Raw genomic sequence first — 13,312 nt, 5'->3', positions numbered from 1 at the left:
TTTTTTTTTTTGGGATGGAGTAAAATATTCAATAAATTTATGAGTAAAACTTAAGAAAAAACTCGCATAAAATAAACAATAATATGGGTGCCATATTTTACTTTGAACTCATACTGACATCATTCACATTGATTTTTGAAGTTTGTATTCCCTATAAAACAGATTATAAAATAGAAGCAATTTGTTAACATAACCAAAAAAATATTAACTTCTTCAAAAACAAAGGGTTTTTATGAAAAAAAAATTAAAATTTTAAATTTAATTTGTAATTAGGCTTTTTTTTTACGTACTATCAAAATATTCCCATGCTAATTTATGCATACTCAATTTACACACATTAAATTTGTTTTTTCTTAATAATATTAATAGTGTATTTTTTTCTGGGAAATTAAATCTTAATTAATAAAGAAAAAAAACTCCTATACTTTATTAAATTAATTAGGCTAATTATTTAATTTATATATTTTATCATGTCAATTTCTTAAAATCTAGTATTATTATTTTTAAGCCATTGTTCAGAAAAATTGTATATTTTAATATATTAAGTAAAGAGCATTAAATATTAATTCAAAATTAAAATAAATTTACTTTAATTGCAAAAATTGAAAATAATATTTTTATAAAAGCTTTTTTTCTTTTTTAGTCTGTTACTCTGTTACTCCGTTACAATTTCAAAGGAGCCTCAACCCCTGTTTGACATTGGAGTTCTGGATTAAAAAAAATATATATTTTGCTAAAAAATATTATTATAAATGTTATTAAAAAAATAATTTAGAAAAATGTTTTATTATTTTGAAATTTTTGTTATTAATTTAATTTTAAATTATTTTTTATTACTATCTAATTAATATATTTAAAAAATATTTTTCTAAAACAAAAGCTCAACAATAATACTAAATGCGCCCTTATTCTCCTAAAGAACAATATTGATGAATGGAATATGGATGATGGAAGCTCCCAATTGGATCTTTATACATTTCCAGCGGGGGGGTGGGGGTGTGGGGGTACATTATACGAAGGGTAGATTTTAGTATGAGCTCATAGTTAAAAAAAAAATAGTCTAGTCCACCATGCTGGGCGTCTGAATCTGATATGAATTAACCAAAACTCCGGTGGAATGGCAAATTTCATCGGGCACAGAGATGATAACAGGACTGATCGAGAGTGTGGTGATGCTTCTTCTTCAGTTTCCGCCTCACAAAAGATCATGATTGAAGTGAAAATTTTTTCGTTGAAGAGCAGAGTGGGATGGGAGCGGATTCTACACAAAATTTTTCTTTTTATTTTTTTTATTTTAATTTATTATTATATGATATAAATTTATTTATTTTATATGTAGACCTTTATTTTGTGATTTATTATGAATATGTACATTGAGGCTATAGGGAACTTAATGATGAAAAATTATATGATGGTAAGATATAATTGGAGGCATGGAGTTAAATTATTAATTCTGCGGCACGATCTTGAAAAAAAAAATTTAATTAAATTTAAATAAAATTTTATTTTATTTAAATTTAATATGAATAGTTCTTAAATATATTTAATTAAGTTTAATTTGACCATGAGTCTAAGAAAACTTGGTTATAAATTTTAAATAAAACCTATTTAATTTATTTTTTAAAAATTAAAATAAAAAAAAATATTTTTCTCTCCCTCTCTCCCATACAAACTCTTTCTCCCACTTGGTTCTACTCTCTTCCTTACTCTTTATTGGTGTTGTCTCCTCTCGTTCTCTTCCTATTGGTTGAAACACCTCACCCATATTTCAGTCTCACCCAAATTCTCCAATCCTAGTTGTTTAAGTTATCTGAATTTCATCACCTTATAACTCCAAACCCTATCACACCTCTCTTCCAAAACCCTATAAATACCCTGCTGTGGTAGAGATAAAAAAGGGGAAGAAGAAAAAAAGAAAGATTCAGAAATATTCAGAGGTATTTAGAGATATTTTAGAGCTATAAAAACTTTAGAGATATTCAAAAACTCTTTCAGTTCTTTCTTGTTTCTTTTTTTTTTCTTCAAGAATATTTTCTTGCAAGATTTTTTAAATGTTGGTTTTTATTATTTTCTTTTTAAAATCTATGCCACGTAATATTCAATTCTATATTCTTTGTCTTTTAATTTATCTTGCATATTCATATAGATTCTGTAATCATGTTTAATTTGAGGGGAGACACAACTCTGTACATATTCAGTTTTCTATCTCCTAGGTTTTTATTACTTTCTGTTATCTTATGAATCTGTAAAAATTTTAAAAAAATTATATTCATATTGTACACAAAATTTTATTAATTTTATGCTCAATAATTATTGAAAAAGTTTTTGTATTTTATAAGTTATAGCTATTTGAATTTAGGGTTCCCGTGGAACCCAATTTACAGCATACCTGATTTGTGAAGCCTATATCTCCCTTATTTATTAATATTTTTGTGTGAATCTTGTGTCTAAAATTAATTTCAGAATTTTATAAATCTTTTTCAATTAGTTTCGCATTCATATCTATTGTGGTTGATGAGTTATGAATTTTACAAAAAAAGTACTGCGATTTTGTCACTAGAAAAAGTTACGATTTGTGTAGACCATTTGGTTAGAGTTTTGTTTGGTCTATAAATTTTATAATCTTGTATGATGTTTTAGCTGTCTTCTTGAATTTTTTCATGATTTTTAGGCATGTCTTACTATTTTTCAAAAATTAGACTACTTACTACTGTCAATCTGCCAGAATTTGGGAATTGTATGTTTTTACATGTTCTTGTGTGTTCTTAGGTTCCAATTAATATTTAATCTATTTTTCTGTGTTCTTTTAATTCAAGAAGTGTTATAAAGTGTTTGAAAAATTTTAGAAGACCTGGACCCTTACGTAGTTGTAACTAATTAGGAATCTTAACCCCTTAGGAGACTAGAGTTAGAATCCAATGTGAATTGTTATTAGTATAAAATACTAATACTAATAACATTGGATTCTAACTCTAGTCTCCTAAGGGGTTAAGATTCCTAATTAGTTACAACTACGTAAGGGTCCAGGTCTTCTAAAATTTTTCAAACACTTTATAACACTTCTTGAATTAAAAGAACACAGAAAAATAGATTAAATATTAATTGGAACCTAAGAACACACAAGAACATGCAAAAATATACAATTCCCAAATTCTGGCAGATTGACAGTAGTAAGAAGTCTAATTTTTTAAAAATAGTTAGACATGCCTAAAAATCATGAAAAAATAACAAAGATAGCTAAAATATCATACAATATCATAAAATTTATAGATCAAACAAAACCCTAGCCGAATGGTCTACACAAATCGTAACTTTTTCTAGTGATAGAATTACACTACTTTTTTGTAAAATTCATAACTCATCAATCACAATAGATATGAATGCAAAACCAATTGAAAAAGATTCATAAGATTTTGAAATTAATTTTAGATATCAAATTCACACAAAAATATTAATAAACAAGATAGATATGGGCTTTAGAATTCGGGTATGCTGCAAATCAGGTTTTGCAATAACCCTAACTTCAAATAGTTATAACTTATAAAAAACAAAAACTTTTTCAGTGATTCTTGAGCCTAAAATTAATAAAATTTCGTGTACAATATGAATATAATTTTTTTAAAATTTTTACAGATTCATAAGATAATAGAAAGTAATAAAAACATAGAAAATAGAAAACTAAATATGTGTAGAGTGTGTATCTATTTAAATTAAACATGATTACATGATCTATATGGATATGCAAGATAAATTAAAAGATAAAAATATAGAATTAAATATTACGTGGCATAGATCTTGAAAAAAAAATAAGAAAAATCAACCTTTAAGAAATCTTGCAAGAAAATCTTCTTGAAAAAAATAAAAAAACAAGAAAAAAAAATTTGAGTATCTCTAAATTTTCTATAGCTCTAAAATATCTCTAAATACCTTTGAATATTTCTGAATTTTTCTTTTTTTTTTCTTTTTTCTTCCCCCTTTTTTCTCTCTAAACCAGCAGGGTATTTATAGGGTTTTGCGAGAGGTGTGGTAGGAGTCCTAGGATAATAAGGTTCAGATAACTTAAACAATTGGAATTGAGGAATTGGGGTGAGACTGGAATATGGGTGAGGTGTTTCAACCAATAGAAAGAGAGGGAGAGGGGGCGGCACCAATAGGGAGTGAGGAAGAGAGTAGGGCTGAGTGAGAAAGAGAATTTGTATAGGAGAGGAAAAGAAGTGCAGTAGGGTTTAGAGTCATAGGAAGATAAGGTTCAAATAACTTAAACAACTAGGATTGGAGAATTTGATGAGACTGGAATATGGGTGAGGTGTTTCATCCAATAGGAAGAGAGAGAGAGAGGGAGCGACACCAATAGGAAATGAAGAAGAGAGTGGGGCCAAGTGGGAGAAAGAGTTTGTATGGGATAGGGAGACAGAAAATGATATTTTCTTATTTTAATTTTCAGAAAATAAATTAAATGGATTCTATTTAAAAATTTTAACTAAACTTTCTTAGGCCTACGGGGCCGAATTAAACTTAATTAGGTTTATTTAAGAACTAACCATATTAAATTTAAACAAAATAAAATTTTATTTAAATTTAATTAAATTAATTTTCTAAAAAATATATTATTATTTTTTTAAGATCATGCCACAGAATTAATAATTCAGCTCCATACCTCCAATTACATCTTACAATCATACAATTTTTCATCATCGGGTTCTCCATAGCCTCAATGCACAGACTCATAATAAATCACAAAATAAGTGTCGACATATAATATAAATTATGTATTAAAATATAATTTTTAAATATAATTTTTGTTATATATATAGACCTGGTTAAGGGTCTGTTCAATATTTGAACTGAACAAAGAATAACTCAGGTTAAATTTGAAATCGATTCTAATCAATGGTTTAGGCCTTGAAAGCGATCCTAAATCAAAATTAGAGAAACCAATTATGGGCTTTCCCCCTTGTAACACCCTTACTGTATTCCGTACATTCTACTGTTCTAGTGACCAATATTGGTCCGGACAGCCAGAATGTCTGGAACTATATTTAGACTAGAGTGAGGAGTCATAAATAACTCAAATAATGGTAAGAAAAATCTAGAAAAAATTTTAGAAATAAATTACAATGAAGTTAAATGAGCCGGTGTCCTAGCGATGGGTGACCTTAACGGAAATTTACTGTTTTCACAGCTAGAAGCCCTAAACCCGGGAGAAAATTCATGAAATAATTTTTGAGACTCCAGAGAAGAGTCATTGAGGTTTCGATGACATTAGAATGCCTAGAAAATGATTAGAAAAAAATTTTAGATCAGTACAAACAATTTTAGTCTATTAAGCAAAACGAGAGCATTTTGGTCATTTCGTCTTTAGAGATAATTTTTTGCCAACTTATCTAGTTAAACAAATAATTTTTATAACATAAAATATGAATAAATATTGCTAAAAAATTAATTAAAAATGAGTAAAAAAGAAAAGAAAAGAAAAGAAAATGAAACAAAATGCAAATTATGACATCATAATGATGTCATTTAAAAAGCTCCACCCAATCACCATTTGACAAACCAATTATAAGGGACAAAAATGATATAAAAATGAGATAAAAATAAAACAATTTCAGCAGCCATCTTCCCCAAAGTGTCGAACCAAGAGAAGAGAGAGAGAGAGAGAGAGAGAGAGAGAGAGAGAGAGAGAGAGAGAGACCTCCATTAAAGCTTTGATTAAGCTTGATTTCCACCCACCAAACCACCTCAAAACCCCTTCCTAGCTTCACAAAAATTTGTCCCTACCACTAGAGCTAGACTTGGGCAGTAACTAGAAGAAGAAAAAGCGAGGTTTAGCAAGCTTAGAAGTGATTCTATTCAAGGTTAGTGCTACTCTCTTTCCTTTTCTCTTTACAGTTAATGTTGGATGTATGAATTGACTTAGAAACTTGAAAAAATTGAAAGAAGATACTTAAGGATGGGCTACTACCAATTTCGGTAGCCATGTGAAGGGTAGGGTTTTGCTTGTTTCCTTTGATTAAATTGGGTATTTAGACAGCACTTGATATGAATGGTATGGTTAGAACTTGATTTAGTAGTAGAAATGCAAGAATTCAAAATTTGGGAAAATTAGGGTTTTGAGCAAATTAGGGTTTGCCTAAATTGATGCTCTCTTGATGTTTAATTGGTCAATTAATGACCAATTGGTGTAGTTTGGACAAGAATTTGAGTGAATTGTGCCATTAGTTAAGGAAAAGATTAGGCTGCTCTAAGTGTGCATTCTGGACCTTTTAAGTCCAGTGTACTCTTGGGGTTATAACTCAAGCTAGGTAACTCCAATTGGTACAAGGCCAATTGGAGGTTAGACTAGACACAAAATACAACAACTTTAATGAAGGAACTTGTCCCAGAAAATTAAACTAAGTGGCCCTAAAAATTGACCTAATCTGAGTAGTATACATTCTGTCTGAGCAAAATGACCAAATGAACAGTGTTCATTCATTTGGTCATAACTCAGTGTAGAAAGGTCCAATTGACCTGAAATTTATATCAATGAGAAGCTTAGACAATTTAGAACAACTTTTATATAGAACACAAACTCTAATTCTGGACTTAACCAAATGAAATTATTAGTCAAAATTAAACTATCAAATTTGGCAGAATGGGATTCTACCCAGAAATTCTGGGTAGATACTAATCCAGCTAGCCTTGTTCTAATGAGCATATATTGAGTTAGAAAACTCCAAATGGAGTGATTCAAAAAGAGAATTAAATAAAACACATAAAGGAACAACTTTCATGAATAAAATTTTATCAAATTTCTACTGTACAAATAACCAATGGAACAGTAAACTTAGTGCTTGAAAACTGAAAATTGTAAATGACTAACACTAAGCTTTACAATGGTATTAGCAACTAATGACAACAATTTTAGAATGTAAAATGTGGTATGTTAATGATATTAGAACCAATATACCTATTATCTATGAAAAAATCAACATTTTAGTTGACTAATAGAATGAATAGTAATAATTAAATGTCAATTTCAAAGAATTGCATAATTAAAAGTGTAAAATGCCTTAGTAGGCCTAGTGTCATTGGTTTGGATAGGTTGGTATGCCAATAGGGTTCTATTAGCAGTACTACATATGACATCATGCCATTCTGTGATCATGGCTTAAATGGTCATTCTGTGATTTTATGACTTTTAGCTATTTTGACACTATTGTGATACTTGGCCTTGTGCCTAATATTTATTACAGCTTATTAGCTGTTTTGTTGCACACCGGGAGACATTTGATGACCGATTGTGTGACGGCCTGAGGTACTTGATACCCAGTGCTAGTTTACCCGTTATCCAGTCCAGTCAACTGGTATAGGTGACTTAGGCAACCAAAAATAAATATTGATAAATTTTAGTCAATAATAGATATAAAAAATACCAAATAAATAATACTACAAATAATTTTCAGAAAACTTGTCCATACGAGAAATCAACATATAAACTGCAAGTTTAATTTTATTTTGCTTTTTTTATTTTATTATTGGCACCACTAAGCAGTATTGCTTAGCACGTTACTTTTGCCACGCGTAGGTACTAGAGATACAGAGCGTGATCCCAGTAGACCTCAGTCTGGGTGAGGATCAGATCTGCGAGTGTCCTGTGTCACCTCACAGCTATAATGTATTGGTAGGACACTAGATTATATTTTTTTTGTATTTTGAAATTTTTGTAAATTGTGTAATTAATCTTTTATTTTATCATTTATAGTTGCAACTTATATAATGTAATTTTATATTAATATAATTATCTGTAAATTTGTGTTCATAAATAAAATTTGAGTATTTGCTTATAATTTGAGTATAAACATGATGTGAATGGAATGATTGGAATTGTTGAGAAATGGGTGAGAATGTGTTCAGAAATGATGATTATTTGGAGTTGTGAGCTTGGAAAATTATTGGGGGTGCCTTTTTACAGGTTCAGAATATTTTCTTTTTCCAACTTACAGTCGGCACTCTGCCGAATTTTCGACGAAATTTGCGGAAATTTAAATTAATCAAATTTTCTTTTTAAATTACTTATATATGTGAATTTTACATAAAAAGTTTTTTTAATTAATAAAATCAGGAATGGAAATAAAATAAGATAATGGAAGTGTTCTAGCATACTGTGTGGCATGTTTTACTCGGCTACACTATTGACAGGTAAGGAGTGTCACACCCCTACCTTGAACTAAGTTCAAAATTGACCGATTCAAGTTGGCAGTACTTTATTAGAACATCTCGATTCTAAAACTTATTTTATTATTTTTAAAAAAATACATTGGGTTTACATTTGAGCATTTTTTAATTTTTATATTCTAAACTAAATTATTTAATTGTAAATGATATTTGAAAATTTATTATGGTTTCATAATACCTAGAGTTTAACTAAAATCATCCTAAAACTATTTCGAATCAAAATTAGACCAAGCCATGAAATCAGTCAGATTGTTGATTCTAGTCCAAAACCAACTCATGACTAAATCTAAATATATATAAAAGTACAATATTTAAGAAATTATGTTACATAAAAATAAGTTAATTTGGGCAAATTTTAGAGATTTTGAGTGAGAAGAACTTCTTTCGGTTTTTATTTGGTGCAATGTCAAAAATTAGGCAAAATTAAAGAAAATTGATACGGTGTGTAATGAATCAAATCGATATTAGAAATACTATTACTATTAAAACAGAACACCCTTTTACCATTTTGCCCCTATAATTTTTCTTTTTCTAAATATAGCATACGCTGCTGAGGCCTACCGTCAAACTGCACTTGACAAATACAATTTCCTATTCTCTTCTTTTTCTTTTCTTTTTTTTTTCTCTATTTACAGTACTTTCCCTATTTTTTCCCTTAATTTTACATGTAAATTAAATCCATATTTGAATAGATTATGTTTGTCACGACCCAACCTATGGACTAGACCGGCGCTCGAACCTGGGCCAGTCTAAAACTCCCGAGGCTCGTAGTAAGCCTAATTATTCCTTAACCCAATCCTAAGGCCCATATTGAACCTAATTTCAAGAAATCAATCGGACGGAGTCCAACGATAACATGGACCATCAAACGGGAAGTTTTTGACTCACTCGATCTGTAAGCACAATATATAACAATTTGGAGAGCTCAGCTCACCTTCCACATACTCATAACGATACTAATTCATATGGGAGCTTAGCTCCCTCACTCAAATCAATGATCATCCATGCATACTCATATATCATGCTTACAATTCCAGTTAATACATACATAACAGATCCAAATGAATACATCACTAGTAATAATAATACACGCGGAGTTCTATAACAGAATAAAAGGACAAAATACAATTAAAGACTGATAGTAGACCTGCGAAGAAGAGAGCAGGTTAAACTCAATAAAGGATCTCCTGCATTCTGGAGAAATAGATGAACAGGAGTGAGTGTTCTACTTAGAGAGTAAAATATCGATTTTAACTATAATTTCTATAGCTATCTAAAGTTAATGCATCCTAAAGAGTGAAATGCTATACCATCATAATTTTCATACAAATCACTTTATAACAGCAAAAAGGTAACTTGGAGCACTCACGCACCCATATAATATGCAAACAGTACACATATGGGAGCTAATCCCCTATACAGCTCTCTCAATCCAATCTCTGCCAGTGAGTACATCTCAAGCCGGACTTTCACTTAATAAATCAAATGTAGGGGCTAGCGAGATCATCTCGAGCCGTGCCTACCCCAACTTATTCATAAAAGGATCGGGTCCCAGCGAGTCAAGCTCCAGCCGCGTCTATACGTCCTGTCCATATCCAACATCACACGCACGCCAACACACGCACACTGCTCCAAATTACCATAAAACAATATCCATGACACTTCATTAATTAATAATGCAATAATAAATGTGCATAGTATTTAACTACATAAATATATATTTATAAGTGATGTATGGGCATGCCTGAATATATAATAATATTAAAATTATAATTAAAATCAATATTTTACTCACAGATGTGAACCAAGGTCATTGTGGTGGCTAGGCGAAGGAGAAAGGTTGTCTCAGCTCACCTGACAATTTTATTACAATTATTTAATATAATTGACTCAATACAAGCTTTAAAATAATCAAAGACATCCTAAGTCGTGTCGAAAATTCAAAAGAATTTCTCATATACCTAAGACCTACCCAACCTGTAAAAGAGCCCAAAATATACTTATATATCCACAAGTCACACAACTATATCTCAATCACATCACATGGCCCCTCCTGGGCCCATCCAAACAATCAACAATCACAATTTAAAAAATTACAATTTAGTTCCTACAACTAACCCTTTTGCAAAAATTGCCCAATTGAGCTCTAAAAATTCTAAAACTTTTCCCCGCGGTCCTTAGCAATTTTACTAAGCTAATACAAAAGAAATTATAATTTTTTAACTACCCACGAATATTTTAGAAATTTTTAATCTAAACCCGAAACTAAATAATTAAGAAACTTAGGGTTCGGGCTTACCTACACTAATTTGGATATTGGAAACGTATCCGGGACGTTTGAAAACGATAGGGTAACCTATAATCTTCACCCAGTTCTGAAATAATTCTGACAGCTTATCTGCTTGGCTCAAAATTATAGATCCGGGCTACGGTCGAATTGCCATGAAATGAAAGTACCTACGCAAAATCCACAATATCAAGAGTTAGACTAAAATATTTATATTTATATATAAAATAATTATTTGAAAATTAGGGGTGTTACAATGTTAAATTAATATATTTTTATGAAAAATGAATATTTACATGAAACTTCAATATATATATATATATATTATTTTTTACCTTTTGTCATATTTTTTTTCTTTTTCTTATTTTTATTTTAAACTACTTATATATATGTATAAATTCAACATATTTTTCTTATCTTAATTTTAATTAATTTAAATTATTTAATTATTATTTTGTTTAAAATATTCTTAAAATAATTTATTTTATAATTAAGTATAACTCATTATTTTAACAATAATATTGTGATATTTTAGCTTATTGCAGTTTCTTATTAATTATATGTTTACTTTAACAAAATTATTAATAGATTTACAAGCTATCTTAATTTTTTTTATTAGTTAATTCAAAAGAGAAACACTTAAGTACCCTCCAAATTTTGATTTAGGTATTCTATTTTATCAATTGAATTTTTAAATTTTTATTTATTTATTTTAATTTTTTAAACAACTTAATGTTAATATATGAATTTAAATTATTTTATATTTTTTTATATTTTTAATTATTTGACTATTTAATTATTAAATTTAGTTTAATTTTTATTATCCTTATAAAATAAATTTTAAGATGACTCTTTTTATGAAAAAATTAATTTTATTTTATACATTAATATTATTTTAATAAAAATCAAACTTTCATCTTATTATAAGAAGAATATAATAATAAAAAATGGATGATTGATTTTAGTAATGTTTCTTTTTTTATTATAAACACTTCTTTGAAATAGTAAGATTATTATTATTATTATTATTATTATTATTATTATTATTATTATTATTATTATTATCATTATTATCTACAAAGTATTTAAAAAAATGATATTTATAGACTTTTCCTTAATATCTATTTAGAGTTGTTAATATATTAAATGTGCAAATTTAGTAACAAATAATTAAATTTACTTTGATTTTAAATTTTAATATAATTTATTTTGTATAATTAAAATATTTAAAAAATAATCTTTGTAACACCCCTGATTTTTAAATATATTATTTTTGGGCAAATATTGATGTTTTAATTTTATTTAAATTTTAAGAAATAATTTGAGATTTTTTTTTTCGGATTTTAAAAATCGGGTTCGATTTTCCGAAAATATAAACTTTGATGATTTTTAAAAATTTATTTAAAGACCACGTGGCAAAACTAAAAATATATTTGGAGTCTACAAATTTTTCTGAGTTTTCTGAAATTTTTTTTCGAAATTTTTGGACCTCGTTTTCGGTCCCGAGGCAGAGTAAAAATTTAAAATTTTGTATTCTGAATCGAACCGGCCGAATCGAACCGGACCAGATCGGACCGGTCGAATCGGACCGGCCTTCTTCTTCCTTTTCTTCCTCTCCCGCGCGCGTTTCTCCTCCTCCCCTTCTCTCTCCTTTTTCTCTCTCCTCCCTCCTCCCCTTGCCGCGCCGCCGCCTCCCCTGCCACCCCACTTCGCCGGCGCGCCGCCTCAGCCCTCCCCCACGGCCGGCCGCCGCCTGGAACGCCGGAAAACGGCTCCAGAAGCGACGCGCAGCGCGCGCGCGACCGTTCGCCTTCCCGGCCAAAATCCGGCCGATCCGGCCACCAATCAGATCGGGTCTTGTGTCTAAATTCATCTACTCGTCGAGAGCTTTCCATAGACACTAAGAACACCGAAATCCATCAAGCGGTTTGTCCAATTTTTGCTCGGGAAGTTTTAGCCCATTTTGACTTTCGGGCTAGATTTCTCGCAAACTGTGAACCCCACGAGAAAACCGAGAGTACCAGAGCCCTCCACTCGTCGAGAGCTTCGCGGCGACATAAATTTCAAATTTTTCCGACACCGTTTTTCGGTGGGTCCCACAGAACTTCGCAATGTCTTTCCGAGCATTAAATGAGCTTAGAAAATTCTGAAAAATTTATGTACTAACCCCCGTGTTGTGGGCTTCGTGTAGGTATCCTCAATTCACGGAAATTCGACAGTTGACCGGGTCTGTGAATTTCCGGCCAGACAGACCCGTTACCGGAAAAGTCTCCGAATTGGACCGAGGTTTTGGCTACCCCCCCATTGTCAGACGTCCCGAGCGCATCCCCGGAGTCGGAATCGGCAAAGGTAAACCCGAACCTTACTTTTTTGTAATTTTCTAGTGCTTAAATAGGATTAAAAATCCATAAAATATTCGTGGTAGCTCAGAAAATTATGATTCTTTTTGCAATAGCCTAGTAATATCATTAAGGACCGCGGGGCAAATTTTTAGAATTTTTAGAGCTTATTTGGGTAGTTTTTGCAAAAATGATAAATTATAAGGACTAAATTGAAATTTTACATATTGTGATGGATGACTGATTTGATGGGCCTAGGAGGGGCTGTGTGATGTGATTGAGTTGCGGATATATGAATTGTGAATATAGAAGTGTGTTTTGGGCCCTTTTGCAGGTTTGGTAGGTCCTAGGTATAGGGAAGACTCTACCGGATTTTCGGCACAACTTAGAACATATTTGGTCTTTTCTTGAATTGTATTGAGTCATTTGTATTAAATAATTGTAATGTAATTGTCAGGTGAGCCAGATG

Source organism: Hevea brasiliensis, chromosome 13, assembly GCF_030052815.1.
Source record: "Hevea brasiliensis isolate MT/VB/25A 57/8 chromosome 13, ASM3005281v1, whole genome shotgun sequence".
Classification (NCBI taxonomy): domain Eukaryota; kingdom Viridiplantae; phylum Streptophyta; class Magnoliopsida; order Malpighiales; family Euphorbiaceae; genus Hevea; species Hevea brasiliensis.
The sequence above is the reverse complement of the archived record's forward strand: the minus strand, read 5'-3'. Positions refer to the sequence as shown.